Raw genomic sequence first — 15312 nt, forward strand, 5'->3', positions numbered from 1 at the left:
CTACTTCCTGGTATCTATGGGGAGTATGGGAGCCTAACTTTGGTAAGAGCCAATTAGCAAACACAGATAGTCTTATCACACTGACCACCCCTCTCTCCCCCAACATTGTCTAGTACTTTCCCTATAGCTTGCTGTGGCACTTAAAATCTTTCCTGTTTTTTGTTTCAGCAGAGTTGAGTTCAGTCTCTCTCCCTTACTGCAGTAGTCTTGATCCCTATTGCAATAGTCTTGAATACAATCTTTTTGCCTGTTCAACCATCTGGTACAATTTTTCTTTGAAATAACTCCATCACCAATTCTAAACTGCCTAACAATTTCAGATTAATCTATTTATTATTTTATTTTTCATCATAATAAGTATATTCTTTAATCCCTATCACCTATTTCATCCATCCCCCCACCCCCTCCCCTCTAGTAACCATGTTTGTTCTCTATAGTTAAGAGTCTGTTTCTTGGTTTGCCTCTCTCTCTCTCTCTTTTTTCTTTGCTCACTTGTTTTGTTTCTTTAATTCCACATATGGGTGAGATCATATGGTATTTGTCTTTCTCTGACTTACTTTGCTTAACATTATACTCTCTAGCTCTGTCCATATTGTTGCAAATGGCAGGATTTCCTTCTTTTTTTAAAAGATTTTATTTATTTATTTGACAGAGAGAGAGTGCACGCACAAGCGGGGGGAGCAGCAGGCAGAGGGAGGGGGAGAAGCAGGCTCCCTGCTGAGCAAGGAGCCTGATGCGGGGCTCGGTCCCAAGACCCTAGGATCATGACCTGAGCTGAAGGCAGCCCCTTAACCGACTGAACCACCCAGGCACCCCTCATTCTTTTTTTATGGCTGGATAATATTCCACATCTTCTTTATCTATTCATCAATCGATGGACACTTGGGCTGCTTTCATAGCTTAACTATTGTAAATAATGCTGCACTAAACATCAGAGTGCACGTATCCCTTTGGATTAGTGTTTTTGTAATTTTTGGGTAAATACCCAGTAGTGTGATTACTGGATCATAGAGTAGTTCTATATTTTTTTTGAGGAACCTCCATACTGTTTTCCAAATTGGCTGTACTAGTTTGCATTCCCACCAACAGTGCACCGGTGTTCCTTTTTCTCCTCATCCTCACCAACACTTGTTTCTTGTGTTTTTTATTTTAGCCATTCTGACTATGAAACTTTGAATCACTCTATATTTCCTATCACATAAAGCTTACCACTGAAACTCCTCCACAGTCTTGGAACTTCCAAATTCATAAGTCTTACCTTCTAATTCCTGACTTCCCTCCTTTAATAAAATTAGTGTATTACCTTTCTAAATGTGGCTAATATTTCCCCAATATGAGATTTTGTTTATGTCTTTTCTAACTTTTTTTTTACCATTTGAACATTTTATTTTATAGTATCTGCCCATATATAACAAATAAAACAGAAATCACCTCAACTCTTTGCAAAGAAGAAATTTAATATAGGGAATTAATGACACCAGTGATGAAGTAAAGAAGGACCAGTGAGATAATGAGGTGATTAGCAGGAACAGGAACCTACTTCTACTGGAAAGGCAAAATCAAGGAGTAGGTTGAATGAATGAATGTTTATTTGAGATCTTTCTTTTTTCTTAAGGAAGGTGTTTATCACTATAAACTTTCCTCTTAGAATTGTTTTTGGTGCATCCCGTAAGTTTTGGTGTGTTGTATTTTTATTGTCATTCATTCAATATATTTTTTGATTTTCTTTATTTTTTGACATATTGTTCAGAAGTGTGTTGTTTAATTTCCACATATTTGTATTTTCCAGTTTTCCTCCTGGTATTGATTTCTAGTTTCATACCATTGTGTTTAGAAAAGACACTTGGTATGATTTCAATTTTCTTAAATTTGGAAAGACTTACTTGTTTTATGACCTGTCATATGTTCTGTCCTGGAGAATGTTCTGTGTGTGTTTGAGAAGAATGTGTATCCTGCTGCTCTTGGGTGGAATGTTCTGTATATGTCTCTTAGATCCATTTGGTCTGCAGTTCAAGTCTAATGTTTTTTTACTGATTTTCCATCTGGATGATTTACCTATTTCTGAAAGTGGGGTATTGAAGTTCCCTGCTATTATTGTGTTGTCTCTTTCCTCCTTCTGATCGGTTAGTATTTGCTTAATATATTTAGATGTGGTGATGTTGGGTTTATATATATTTATGATTGTTATATCCTGTTGATGAATTGATTCCTTTATCATTATATAATGACCTTCATCACTTGTTACTGTTTTTTGCTTCAAGTCTAATTTGTCTGATGTAAGTATAGCTACCCCTGCTCTCTTTTGGTTGCCACTTCCATGGAATATCTTTTTCCATCCCTTTACTTCGAGTTTATATGTTTCCTTAAAGCTGTCTCCTCTAGGCAGCACAGAGTTAGGTCATGTGTGTGTGTGTGTGTGTGTGTGTGTGTGTGTGTGTGTGTGTTTAATCTGCCTAGCCACCCTATGCCTTTTTATTGGAGAATTTAGTTCATTTACATGTAGACTAATTATTCACAGGTAAGGACTTCTAAGGCCATTTTATTGGTTTCTGACTGTTTTGTAGTTCCCCTGTTCCCTTTTTCTTCTCTTGCTCACTTCCTTTGTGAATTGATGATTTTCTGTAAGTGGAATGCTTTGTTTCCTTTCTCTTTTCCTTTTGTGAAACTACTATAGGTTTTTGCTTTGTAGTTACCATGAAGCTTACATAAAACATCGTAAAGATATAGCAGTCTATTTTATGATGATAACAAAGGATTCAAAATTCTACCCTTTACTCCCCCTCTTATGTTTTTGATGTCACTGTTACCTCTTTTTGTATTGTGTATTCATTGACAAGTTACTGTAGCTATAGTTCTTTTAATAATCTTGTCCTTTAACCTTTATACTAGATTTAATTGGTTAACCCAACACCATATCTCAGTACTGGAGTGTTCTGAATTGTCTATATACTTACCTTTACCAGTGTGTTGTATATATTCATATGTTTTCATATTACTAATTAATGTCCTTTGATTTCAGCTTAAAGAACTCTTTTCAGTATTTCTTATAAGGCAAGTCTAGTGGTGATGATCTCTCTCAGCGTTTATTTGGGAAAGTTTTTAGCTCTCCTTTATTTCTGGAAGACAGCTTTTCTGGATAGAGTAGTCTTAATTGGTAGGTTTTTGTTTTTTTTTCCCCAAGCACTTTGAATATATCATTCCATTTTTCCTGGCCTGTAAAGTTTTGGCTAAAAAATCCTCTGATGGCCTTATGAGAGTTCTCTTGTAAGTCACAAGCCTTTTTTCTCTTGCTGCTTTTAAGATTTTTCTTTTTCTTTGATTTTTTGATAGTTTTATTATAAAGTGTCTTGTAGAGAAACTCTTTAAATTGATTTTGTTTGTTGACCTATGAGCTCTATGAACGTGGATATCTGTATCTCTTTCCAGATTTGTTAAGTTTTCAGACATAATTTTTGTTAAATAAGCTTTCTGCCCCTGTCTCCCTCTCTTTTCCTTTTAGAACTCCAATAATTTGAAAATTATTTCTTTGATGATATCTCATGGATCACATAGACTTTCTTTACTCTTCATTCTTTTGTTGTTGTTATTGATCTTCCCTGACTGGGTAATTTTAAAGCTCCTGTCTTCTTTTGTTTTTTAAGATTTTATTTATTTATTTGAGAGAGAGAGAGAGAGAGAGAGAGAGAGAGAGAGCATAAGCAGGGGGAGTGGCAGAGGGAGAGGGAGAAGCAGGCTTTCCATTGAGCAGGGAACTTGATGTGGGGCTTGATTCCAGGACCCTGAGATCATGACCTAAGCTGAAGGCTCAGCCAACTGAGCCACCCAGGCGCCCCTGAAGCTCCTGTCTTCTAATACAGATTATTTCTTCTGCTCTATCCATTCTCCTATTGCATTTTTAATTTCATTCATTTTATTCATTACCTCCAGAATTTCTGTTTGGTTGTTTTTATCATTTCTACTCAAGTTCTCATTTTGTTCATGTATTGTTTTCCCGATTTCATTAGATTGTCTTTCTGGGTTTTCTTGTAGCTCATTGGGTTTCTTTAAAATAGCTATTTTGAATTCCTTATTAGGTAAATCACAAATCTCCATGTGTTTGGGATCAGGTACTGGAAGATTTTTGTAATTTTTTTTTTTTTAAGATTTTATTTATTTATTTGACAGAGAGAGACACAGCGAGAGAGGGAACACAAGCAGGGGGAGTGGGAGAGGGAGAAGCAGGTTTCCCACAGAGTAGGGAGCCCGATGCGGGGCTCGATCCCAGGACCCTGGGATCATGACCTGAGCTGAAGGCAGACGCTTAACAACTGAGCCACCCAGGCACCCAGATTTTTGTAATCTTTTGGTGATGTCATGTTACCTTGATTTTTCAGGTTTCTTGAACTTTTTATGTGACTTGCATTGTTGCCTTTGCAATTGAAATAGCAACCACCTTTTCTAGTCTTTACTAACTGCCTAGGGAGAGAAATACCTTCCATCAGCCCTGTTAGGGGTTCTGAGGCTATCTTAGACTTTCTATGGGTATATCGGCTCCATGCTTATTGCTCCCTCTTGTGGCAGAATTGTTAAGCTTGTATGCCTTTTCTGGATCTTGCAAGGTACCAGCCCAAGTGCTGACAGCCTCCTTTTTGTTTTTCCAACTGTGGGCCTAATGCTCAAATTTGTGGTCCCTTCCTTGCCCATAGATTCTGACCAGCTTTCTATGTGTGCTTGCTAGCCATCTGCCAAAGCTTTCTCTCACCACTGCCATTGGGGGTACACATAGAGAGATAGTCAGAGTGGGTGTGTGTGTGTGGGGGGGGGCGAAGCACATGGAATACTGGGGGTGCCCATAGGCCAGTTGGGGGAATATGTGGGCAAGGCATCCCCGGAGGCTCTTGAGTAGGCTTCCTACTGGAGTCTAAAATGCATTTGGTAGGATTTACTTTCCTTTACTAATGCCCCCTGAGCATCCTATATGCCATCCTCACAGTCTCTCCTCATCCCCTAGTCATACAGCTCATGATTCAGTACTCTGGATGTGGTGAGAGAGAAATGGGCTTCTTTGGCAGCATCCTGCACATCTGGGGAAGCTGGGTGACAATAGCCTATATTCAAACTACAGTCTTCCCATTTATTTTCTCTCTAGTCTCTTCCAATTGCTTTATTTCCCTAAGCCCTGATTTCCTCATCTCTCAAATAAATGTAGATAGTACCTATCTCACTGGGTTGTTTTGAAGATTAAATGAAATAACACAGATTAAATGGTTCAAATAATACTTGATATATAGAGTGTACTCCAAACATGAAAACCATCATCATGATTGTTTTTATTATTATTATTAAAGTAACTGTTATTATTATTATCATTACCTTTCAATTTTCTTAGAAGTAGGACCTTATTTCAATGTCCAGCTCAAATGTTATCAGTTCTATATAAACTTCTCTGATAATTTTCCCTAAAAGAGATTATTTTTTCCTACTCTAAATTCTTATAATATACATTATCTGATTTATTTATTTGACATTCATCTTTCAGTTTATTTGACTATATGTCATCTCTCTAACTAGGCTATAAAGTTATGTAAGGATTGTTGTTTATATATTTGTGTACCTCTCATGGGAATTAGTATAGTGTGCTATCCAAAAAAAGCATTTCATGAAAATGTGTTGAATGATTAAAAGATTGAATTAATCAGCAACTCTACTGTAGCTTTGCTGACAAATGGACAAAGCTCACAACTGTGTTTGGACATGCTGTGAAATTCTAGGTTTTATAATGTTCAGAATGTATGAATTTTCACATTGGCTCTTGGTTAAAAAGATACTATAAAAATAACTTGGACAATTTTTTAGCTTAAAGACATTAATGAGTGTTTTTTTCATTTATTACAGTTTATGAATATTCAGAATTGCCTCTGGAACTTTCAGTATCCTGGCATGTGTAGCTACAGGAAGCTGCTTAGCTGAATGTAGATACCTGTTATTTATGAGTCCTACCTATAGTTGAAAACAAAAAGGTGGTTATAATAATAATGCCATGCATTTTTATAGTGCCCTATCATTATTTCAGAGAGCTCAGTTGTCTTCATGTAGTCATATAACACAGCAAGGCAATTCATATTATATATGCAGTCCCCAGGGGTATTTTTTATCACTCTGAATTTTACCAACCTTATTATTCATGACTGATTAATAAAAACCTGTGTTGGGGGATGGTCCTGAGTTTGGCTTCTAGCAGCAGGGACAAGGATTGGGAGGGATAAAAGTAGGTTTCATGAGTGAGGAGAAAGGAATCTAGAATAGGGTTGTCTGAGGAGGAAAAGCCAGGATAGAGAAGAGAAATCACAATATAGGAAAGAGAGTATTATAGAAGCAACTTTTCTTTTCTTACTTATATCTGTTTTCCTTTCTTTGACTGTTCCTCCCAACTTATTTCTTAAACTGCATATTAGTAATGGTGGATGAGAAGGATACCTCCAGAGGAAGCACAGTTGTACTTTCATTCACTTCTGTACTGAGTTTACGGCACTCTTGCCCTCTCTGCACCTTAACACATTAGGCACAAAAACCCAAAACAAATTTGAGGATGGTGAGGATAGGCAGAGGACTGCTGCTGAGTGCTGAGGGAGGAGGATGAAGTCAGAGGCAACAAATTCCAAGTGAGAAGAAAAGGTGAGCACCTGTGGCTGCTCCACACTGGGAGGTAATTCATATTACAACAAAACAAAACAACACACAAAAAAATGATATATATGTAAGATTATATATATATATATATGTAAGGAGACTGTAAATTAAGGATAGTTTTGCTTCATTTCTTGATGCCTTTATTGCTCTTCTGGAATTTCTCATGATGCCCCAGAAGACGCATTAAAAATTGGGAACTACAGGTACATAATGGATCACAGCAGGTAAATTCAATATCATGTGCTCAGTCTTTACTCTTAAGTTTTGTCCTATTTAATTTCTAGAAATGTGTTTTATTGCCCTTCTCATTTCCTAGATTTTGAAAATAAATATAACATAAATCTAGACTTAACCAAACTCTCATTTGTGGCTTTGAAATCCAGTTCTCTAATTCTTATTTTAGCCAGCCCCCTGATCCTTCTTTACCCTCATAAATACTGCTCTTCCTTTCTCTAGGTAAATAAAAAAATCTAAATTTAATTTATTTTATAATAATAATACATTTATTATGGACAAAAGATATAAAATTTTATGTATATGATTATATATTTTTTAAAAGTTACACTTGTATAAAGCTTTTTGGGCAGTGAGTTGGTCCAAAATGAACTCAATAGTCTAGTTACCTTTTTAAGAATACACTGGAACAAAGCTAGAATAGTAAGTCTTTCCCACTATTCATATCTTGACTCCATAGTGTAAACCTCAAACAATAATAAACTACTTTTGCCAAGGCCACATAGAGGAGATTAAAAGTCACTTCTTTTGGGGCACCTGGGAGGCTCAGTTGGTTAAATGTATGACTCTTGGTCTCAGCTCAGGTCTTGATCTCAGGCTTGTGAGTTCAAGCCCCACATTGGGCTCCACTCTGGGTATGGAGATTACCTAAAAAAAAATCACTTCTCTTATGAAGAGTCACTCTACTATTGTACAATTTGAACAGATGGCAAGGAGCAAGTTTACTAACTCCCCATTCCTCTAATTCTCCCTGCTTCATCCATTTTAAAGGAACCAATCTTCAGCCATATTATAGTAATAATAAGTGATTTACAGGTTTAGGTGGCAGAGGAAGTCACCTCTCCATGGACAGTGAAACAATTTCTTTTTTTTTTTAAACATTTATTTATTTATTTGAGAGAGAGAGAGAGCATGGTGGGGAGGGACAGAGGGAGAAGGAGAGAGTGTCTTAAGCACATTCCGTGCTGAGTGTGAAACATGATGTGGGGCTTGATCCCGTGACCCTGAGATCACGAGCTGAGCTGAAACCAAGAGTCAGACATTTAACCAACTGCACCACCCAGGTGCCTTCCCACTTTTAAAAGATTTTATTTATTTATTTGAGAGAGGGAGAGAGCACGTGAACACAAGCAGGGAGAGGAGCAAAGGGAGAGGGGGAAGGAGACTCTGCTAATGGGGAGCCTGATGTGGGGCTCGATCCCAGGACCCTGAGATCATGACCTGAGCCGAAGTCAGATGCTTAACTGACTGAGGCACCCAAGCACCCTGAAAAAAATTTCATTAACGAATTTCTTTATGTCCTTTTTTGGTCTTTAACTGATTTTGATACTTCACTAAAGTTACCTGCCCTCCAATTTTGTAAACACTACATGCCAGACACTGCGCTCAGTGCTTTCCAAATATTTTAAATGGGTTTTCACAATAATCATGTGAAATATGTTTTAATATTCTCTTTTTACAGATAAGAAAATTAAAGCACAGACTTGGTAACTGGTAGAGCTGGAATTTAAACCCATCCAAATTGATCTAACTTTAATTGTTTGGTTCTTAACACTTTTTAAGTACACCCTTTATAAAGTATGGAAACAATTTTCAGTACAATATTAAATCTGGTGAAATATTACTTACTTATGCTTTTTAGTGACATAGTACCAAAACCACAAGCTTCAACAGTACAAAATGCCAGAAAACCGCATTTAATGGCACAATGCAACCGTGATGTAGAATGTAGATGGAAGGAAGATTAATGAAGACTACAGTTGCCCTTACTCTTCACTCACATGGCTAAATTGTGCTTGTTCTGAATTATGCTGGCACCTTTAGGGACATTATGTCTCAGAATTTTTAAACAGGGTTGTCATTACTGGTGGACTCAATCATGGAAGGTTACACTGGAGAAGAAAGCTGAAAACAGAAGTTAGGAAAACTAGCCGAAAATTGGGAGCTAGGAGGTATCAAAGAAAACCATAGAAGTTAATAGAAATAAAATAGGATCAGTGAGGATGAGGTAAGCATAGTTGAGCATGAGAAAAAGCATGATTCATGATTCAGGCTGCAAAATTTGCCATGTTCTTAAGGCAACAATTTCTGTGGACTTCAACATGTAAAGAACACATTCTTTACGGATTACATTTTTATTCATGTAAATATTGCACTGAAAATTGTAGCCTTTCACAACTGAAATTAGAAAGGCTAAAATTTTGCTGAGTTTTCCTGCTCAGATCTGGTTATATTGCCAAACAAAGGCCGGTTTGCAATGTGAATACACATTTGTGTTCAGTCTCCTCACCTATAGCTACCATAATGATCAGTTATAAGCCAGAACTACTCTTTCTTTACAGGGATAAAATCCATAACTCCTTGAGCCACCTTTAATTCTCCTGTTGGTACAGTTACAATAGGTTTGGAAGTACAGAGAGCAAAATAATACTCAGATGGACTAACTGTGCAAATGGTGGTATAATAGATTGGAGGCACAAGAAGAGGGCAAAGCCTCTGGGTTTGTGACACTAATTTCTCAGGTTGAAACCAGTAACCTGTGTCAGAAGGGCTGAGTAGTGGAAATATGTCAGACAGAAAGTTACATTTGGTCCTCGATACAGATGGACTTGCCTTGTTTATGGTATATTAGATGTCACTTTGTCTCTTTTTAAATAGTTCTGTGTTTTATAGGATTCTTATCTGAGGCTGCTGGTGGGAGTAGAAAAATATTTCAGGAGGTAATAGAATTTTTGAATTATATTGCAACTGGTATCAAGTGGTGTTATTTTGTATGGAAGGATGGAAAAAGTTTATGAATCAATGTCACTCTATTCAAGTGGGGATCCTAGTTGCCCTAATTATAGGAAAGATAACATATGCATATGATGGATTTGCATGTTAACTTGTAGAGATGGGGATGAAGAAAATCACATGAAATAAAAGCTAAGTTTGGAAATTCCTTAAATAATCTATAAAGTAAAGTATTCGTGGCTTTGTGTTTATAGTCCTGAATGGCAGTTTTAATGCCAGACCATAAGAAACATTGAATTAGACCAAAGAAAGCAGCCAGCCACGGGATGTGTACAACCAGAGATCTTGGTTTTCAAATGATTCTGTCTTTACAATAATTATTAAACACTTAGCTGTGGTGAATAATTCTAAAGTATTTCTGCTTTTTTCTAAGATTTATCTTACATTCTTTTAATATTAAACTTCTATATTCTTAATATAAAGCATTAGATTTTTTTATTGCTGTGAAGATTAAACAAGATAGTAAATGTGGATACTCCCAACACAAGGTCTGACACACAATATATACTAAAATATATTGCTGGATTTGAATAAAAATTTTCCTTGATCAGACATGACATAATCTGTTATTCAAAAAATCAAAGGCAAAAATGTGGCCACCCATTTCCTTGTGTTCCAAACTGATTATTATTATTTTCCCATGGAAGAGCTTTCGTTCTCAAGCCTTTGCGTATTGATCTTATAACCCTCCATAGAGCAGCTTTTTATAATGTGACCCCATTGTAAAGTGAAGAAATTTTCCAGCGCCTACTTTGTATGTCCCTACTGTCTATTGAGCTGCAGAAGTAGTAGAAGGGAGATCTGAAAATATAGATTAAGGAATCATCAATGTACAAGAGGTAATTAAATACATGAAAATTGGTGAGATCTATAGGAGTGGTAGTGCAGAGAGTAGAACATAGGGTTATTACAGTATTTAGGGGCCTTTTGAATAGGGAGAAGAGTGAAATAGACAGAAAGTGGAATATCATGAGAATTAAGTACTAAAGAAGCCAAAGAGAGAAAATATTTTTTAAAAAAGGCATGGGATTAATTATACTACTTACCGGCTATTTCTGGCTACTTTCTGAGTACATGAGAGATTTCATTTCTTGAATTATCTTTGGATTGGTGGGACATGTAATTTTGGTCAGTGATGTATGAGTGGACTTAACATATGTCACTTCTAAGGTGGAACAGTTAACCAGTGTGAGACATTGCAGAGTTCTGCTTTCCATCTAGTTTGGCAAATGGCAATGTTCATGATGGTGACTCTTCCTCCATCTTGAGTCCCTGAGAGAGATAAGAGAACCTCTCTCCCTCATTCCCCAACTAACTCATGATGGTCTACTTCACGAGAAGGAAATAAATTTGCTGTTTTAAGTAATTAGAGATTTTAAATTAGTTGCAAGGGCACACATCTTAGCTTATTTACTTATTCTACTGATCACAGTCGATGGTGGAAAATGGCTCATTTAGCAAGAATGAAAGATACGTGACAAAGGAGGCAAGGACATTGAATTTAGCTCATTAGATATATTAATATCTATCTGCTTACCTATACATATATACATATATATGTGTGTGTATATATATGCATATGTATTATATATAACTCTATGTAAAGAGACATATAAAACTATATATATATAAAGTGACATGTATAAAACTAAAATATATGTATTATATAACTATAATATATATTATAAACTATTATAAAACTATTTTATATATATATATATAACTATATATAAAGAGAGACAGAGGGAGAGAGAGGGAGGGGGGAACATTTTGTGCATTTTTTGTATTGTGAGGGAAGCATAAATAAGAAGCATGTTATGGAGGAAATGAGTGATGAAGAGATTCCTAGACTTTGATCTGAAATGTTTGGCAATAAAAGGAAGGAGAAGAATAACAGAACATTAGAGGAAGCAACAGAACATTAGAGGAAGGGGGTAAGACTTTCATTTTTTTTTTCTTAAGAATGAGAAGACAAGTAAATATGGATCATAAATGAGGGAGAGATATGGGGGATGGTGGGTGGGTGGTGCTAGAATACCTGGGATGAAAGAGTGGGCCAGGGTTCTAAGATTCAGGATTGGATGGGATGGGATTGAATTCAGAGATGGGTTACTTAGGTTTATTCAGGATGAGGGATGCCCCTTTCTTTGTAAGTAGAAGGAAAATAAGAAATAGAGAAGCAAGAATGTGTTCAGTATTAACATCTAAACTGCATCTTACATTTTATCAGGGAAAGGTGGCGGATCTTAAATTCCACTATTTTAAATCCCATGATATAATTGAGAATCACTGTCATTATTCTGGCATAATGCATACTGTGGATAGCACCCCTTCTGTGCTCACCATGTTCAGAGCCTCCCACACAGCACTTCTCAACTTTTGAAGCAACCTTTCTCAGAGACATTTGCCATGTGTACTTCATGCTCTGAGTTTTAAAAACCACAAGATTATATTCAGAGCAGCTAACAATTTGCAAAGGGTCTATCACCTTGAAAAGAATAATTTGTCATTAGTGCAAAATTTACCTAACAAACAGATTTCTACTGTGAGAGGAATAATATGTTGGAGCAAAATTATAGAGGGAAAAATCACTTAAGTCTATCTTATACCTTGATGTGGAAATTAGACCAGTGTGTAACTCAGAAATTACATATAAATGCCAAGGTCTAAACCAAGGGTTCTCAAATTTTGGTGGGCATCAGGATCACCCGGTAAGCTTGTTAAAATTGCAGGTTTGCGGGATCATGCTGAAATTTCCTCTGTCAGAATATTGAAGGGAGAGGTCCAAACTTTTTGTCCAAGTGTTGTCTGGTTCTGAGTAGAGGGCCTGTACTACTTAGGGACCAAAAAAGCCAGGATCATAGACAAGAGAATGTTAAAATCTGAGAATGATCTTTGTGTTTGTCTTGTCAAATCTTTACATTTTATCCTTGTGGAGACTGTGGCTTAAAAGGCATATGAATCCTTTTTATGGTCACAAAGTGGCACACAAGGCCTGACAATTGGAGATTTTGACTTCATCTCCTGTGTTTAACATTAAATGTACTCGTATGACTTTTATCTGCTGAAATTATTCTACCATCCTCCTGGAAAATGTTATTTCTTGTATTTCTAGACACTCTGCTTTTCTCTAAGTGTTTTAATTTACAAGGGGAAAGGAAAGCTACCTATAGTTTGTGGGTTGATTTCCTGAATTGTATATATTTGTGAAAGGGGCAAATTACACATGTATGTGGAATGGTTTGAAGTACTACTCTCTGAAACATATGTACTTGCTGTCTGCCCTGTGTTCCCACCCAACCCCATGAACACAGTTTCTCTATTTCCTCCGGAAAAATTAATTTGGGGGTTTAAGTAATTTCTTTTTATTGTGGTTCTTTAAAAGATTGCTATGTTGGAAAGAGCTGACTCATTATCTTACCAATAGCTTCACAAAACAAATAGGTTTTTGTTTCCTTCTGTGATTAGAAGGCTTCAGGGCAGAAAGAAACAGCTAGAGACCTTTTGTTTGAGGGGGAAAAAATATATTGATACTACAAAAAGGGGGATTGAGAGGCAATTAAAGATAAACAGTTTACTGAACAATATTTCTGGGGATTGGCCCAGGACGTGCCTCACAAAACAATATTGAGGAGTCGATGAGAGGGGCCTACCATTGATTATTTTCCACCTTTTTCACCATCAAATGAGAAGTTAAACCTAAGTCGACATGTTTATAAACAATTCCATATATTAAATCCCTTCTATTTGAAATACCTAACATGATTTTGTTTTGCTTGCTTGGAACCTATACTGCTATAATAACTCTAGTAGGGGATCCATTCCAAACTTTAGTAAAGAGAAAAAAATATTTGGTTATTATTTATTATTATTATTTTTTAAAGATTTTATTTATTTCTTTGACAGAGAGAGACACAGTGAGAAAGGGAACACAAGCAGGGGGAATCAGAGAGGGGCTTCCCGCGGAGCAGGGAGCCTGATGCAGGGCTCGATCCCAGGACCCTGGGATCCTAACCTGAGCCAAAGGCAGATGCTTAATGACTGAGCCACCCAGGTGCCCCAGTTATTATTTATTATTGCTCCTGTTTGATTCATTGATATTTTTGTATTGGAGTATTTAGCTTATTGTTGTTTTACAAAATTTCTCATGGACTACAATGCTATAAACAAAAATTAAAATATAAACTATTGACTAGAAGAAAATCCAAGATTTAGTTAACAGCTTTAAATAAAGCCTGCATATTAAGAAAAAAATTGGGGAACTGGGGTATTTCACATTAAAGCATCAATGACACACTATTTTTTAATTTTCCATTACATTGACAAAAATGAAAAAAAATGTCACATTCAGTCTTGGCAAAGCTGTGGAGAAATATGCATTGTCATATACTTTTTGAGAGCATGTGGATTGACCTATCATCTTTTAAAGGGGGTTAGCATCATGTACTACGATTTAAAATGTCCACATCTTTGATACGGAAATGCCATCTCTGGGAATGCATGCTTAAAAACCCTTGCATTTGCACAAACCTAAATAATTAGAGTGAAATAAATTTATGGTATATTGGTACTATGGAATAGTAAGCAATTGTTTAAAAGAGTTTCATATATAAAATAGAGAGCCTTAAGACTTATTTTATAAAAAGCTAGTAAAACAATAATAAGCATAATGGGTCTATTTATGATTTTGTCAATTTATATTTTGCTAATATATTGTATTACGCCATATGATACTAGAAAATATATAGATTGGATGTTTAGGATGGCACTATAATGAATGCTGTTACACATTGCCCAGCATCCTGCTTAAAATGGAAGGACTTTCCGCCACTTCTCAGCTTCTCAGTGGGTGGGCTGCCTGCCAACAGCTATAGCCTCTCAGTCTTTTCTAGAAATTACTCCTGTTCAGAGTCCTGCTTCACTCAAGATCACAGGGCCTGCATGTAATGACTAGTCATTGCCAGGGTAGAAATGCCCAGGCTCCTTACTGCAATTCAGGACAACTCTGAAGGTTCATCCCAGATTTCTCCATGGGTTTAGCTGCAGCCTTGATTGAGACTGCATTGTAGCCCACCTTCCCCCTCTGACCACTCCTGCGTTCTTCATTCCCTTTTACAGATGTTGATCATGGGAGCACTTCCTAATAAACCTCTTACACAGCAGTCTCTGTTTCGGGATCTGCTTCCCAGAGAACCCAATCTGTAACACTCATAATTTATTAATAATGTGCATTTCTGCTGAGGTAAATTTATTTTGGTTTTTTAAAGTCTTTATTTAAATTCCAGTTAACATACAGTGTAATATTAGTTTCAGGTGTACAATATAGTGATTCAGCATTTCCATACATCACCTGGTGCTCATCACAGGTGCACTCCTTAATCCCCTTCACCTATTTAACCCATCCCCCCCTCCTACCTCCCCTCTGTTAACCATCAGTTTGTTCTCTGGAGTTAAGCATCTGTTTCTTGGTTTCTCTCTCTGTCTTATTTTTTCCCGTTGGGTATTTGTTTTGTTTCTTAAATTCCACATATGAGTGAAATCATATGGTATTTGTCTTTCTCTGACTTATTTTGCTTTGCTTAATACTCTATAGCTCCATCCATGTCATTGCAAATG

This window comes from Halichoerus grypus, chromosome X, assembly GCF_964656455.1.
Source record: "Halichoerus grypus chromosome X, mHalGry1.hap1.1, whole genome shotgun sequence".
NCBI classification, from domain to species: domain Eukaryota; kingdom Metazoa; phylum Chordata; class Mammalia; order Carnivora; family Phocidae; genus Halichoerus; species Halichoerus grypus.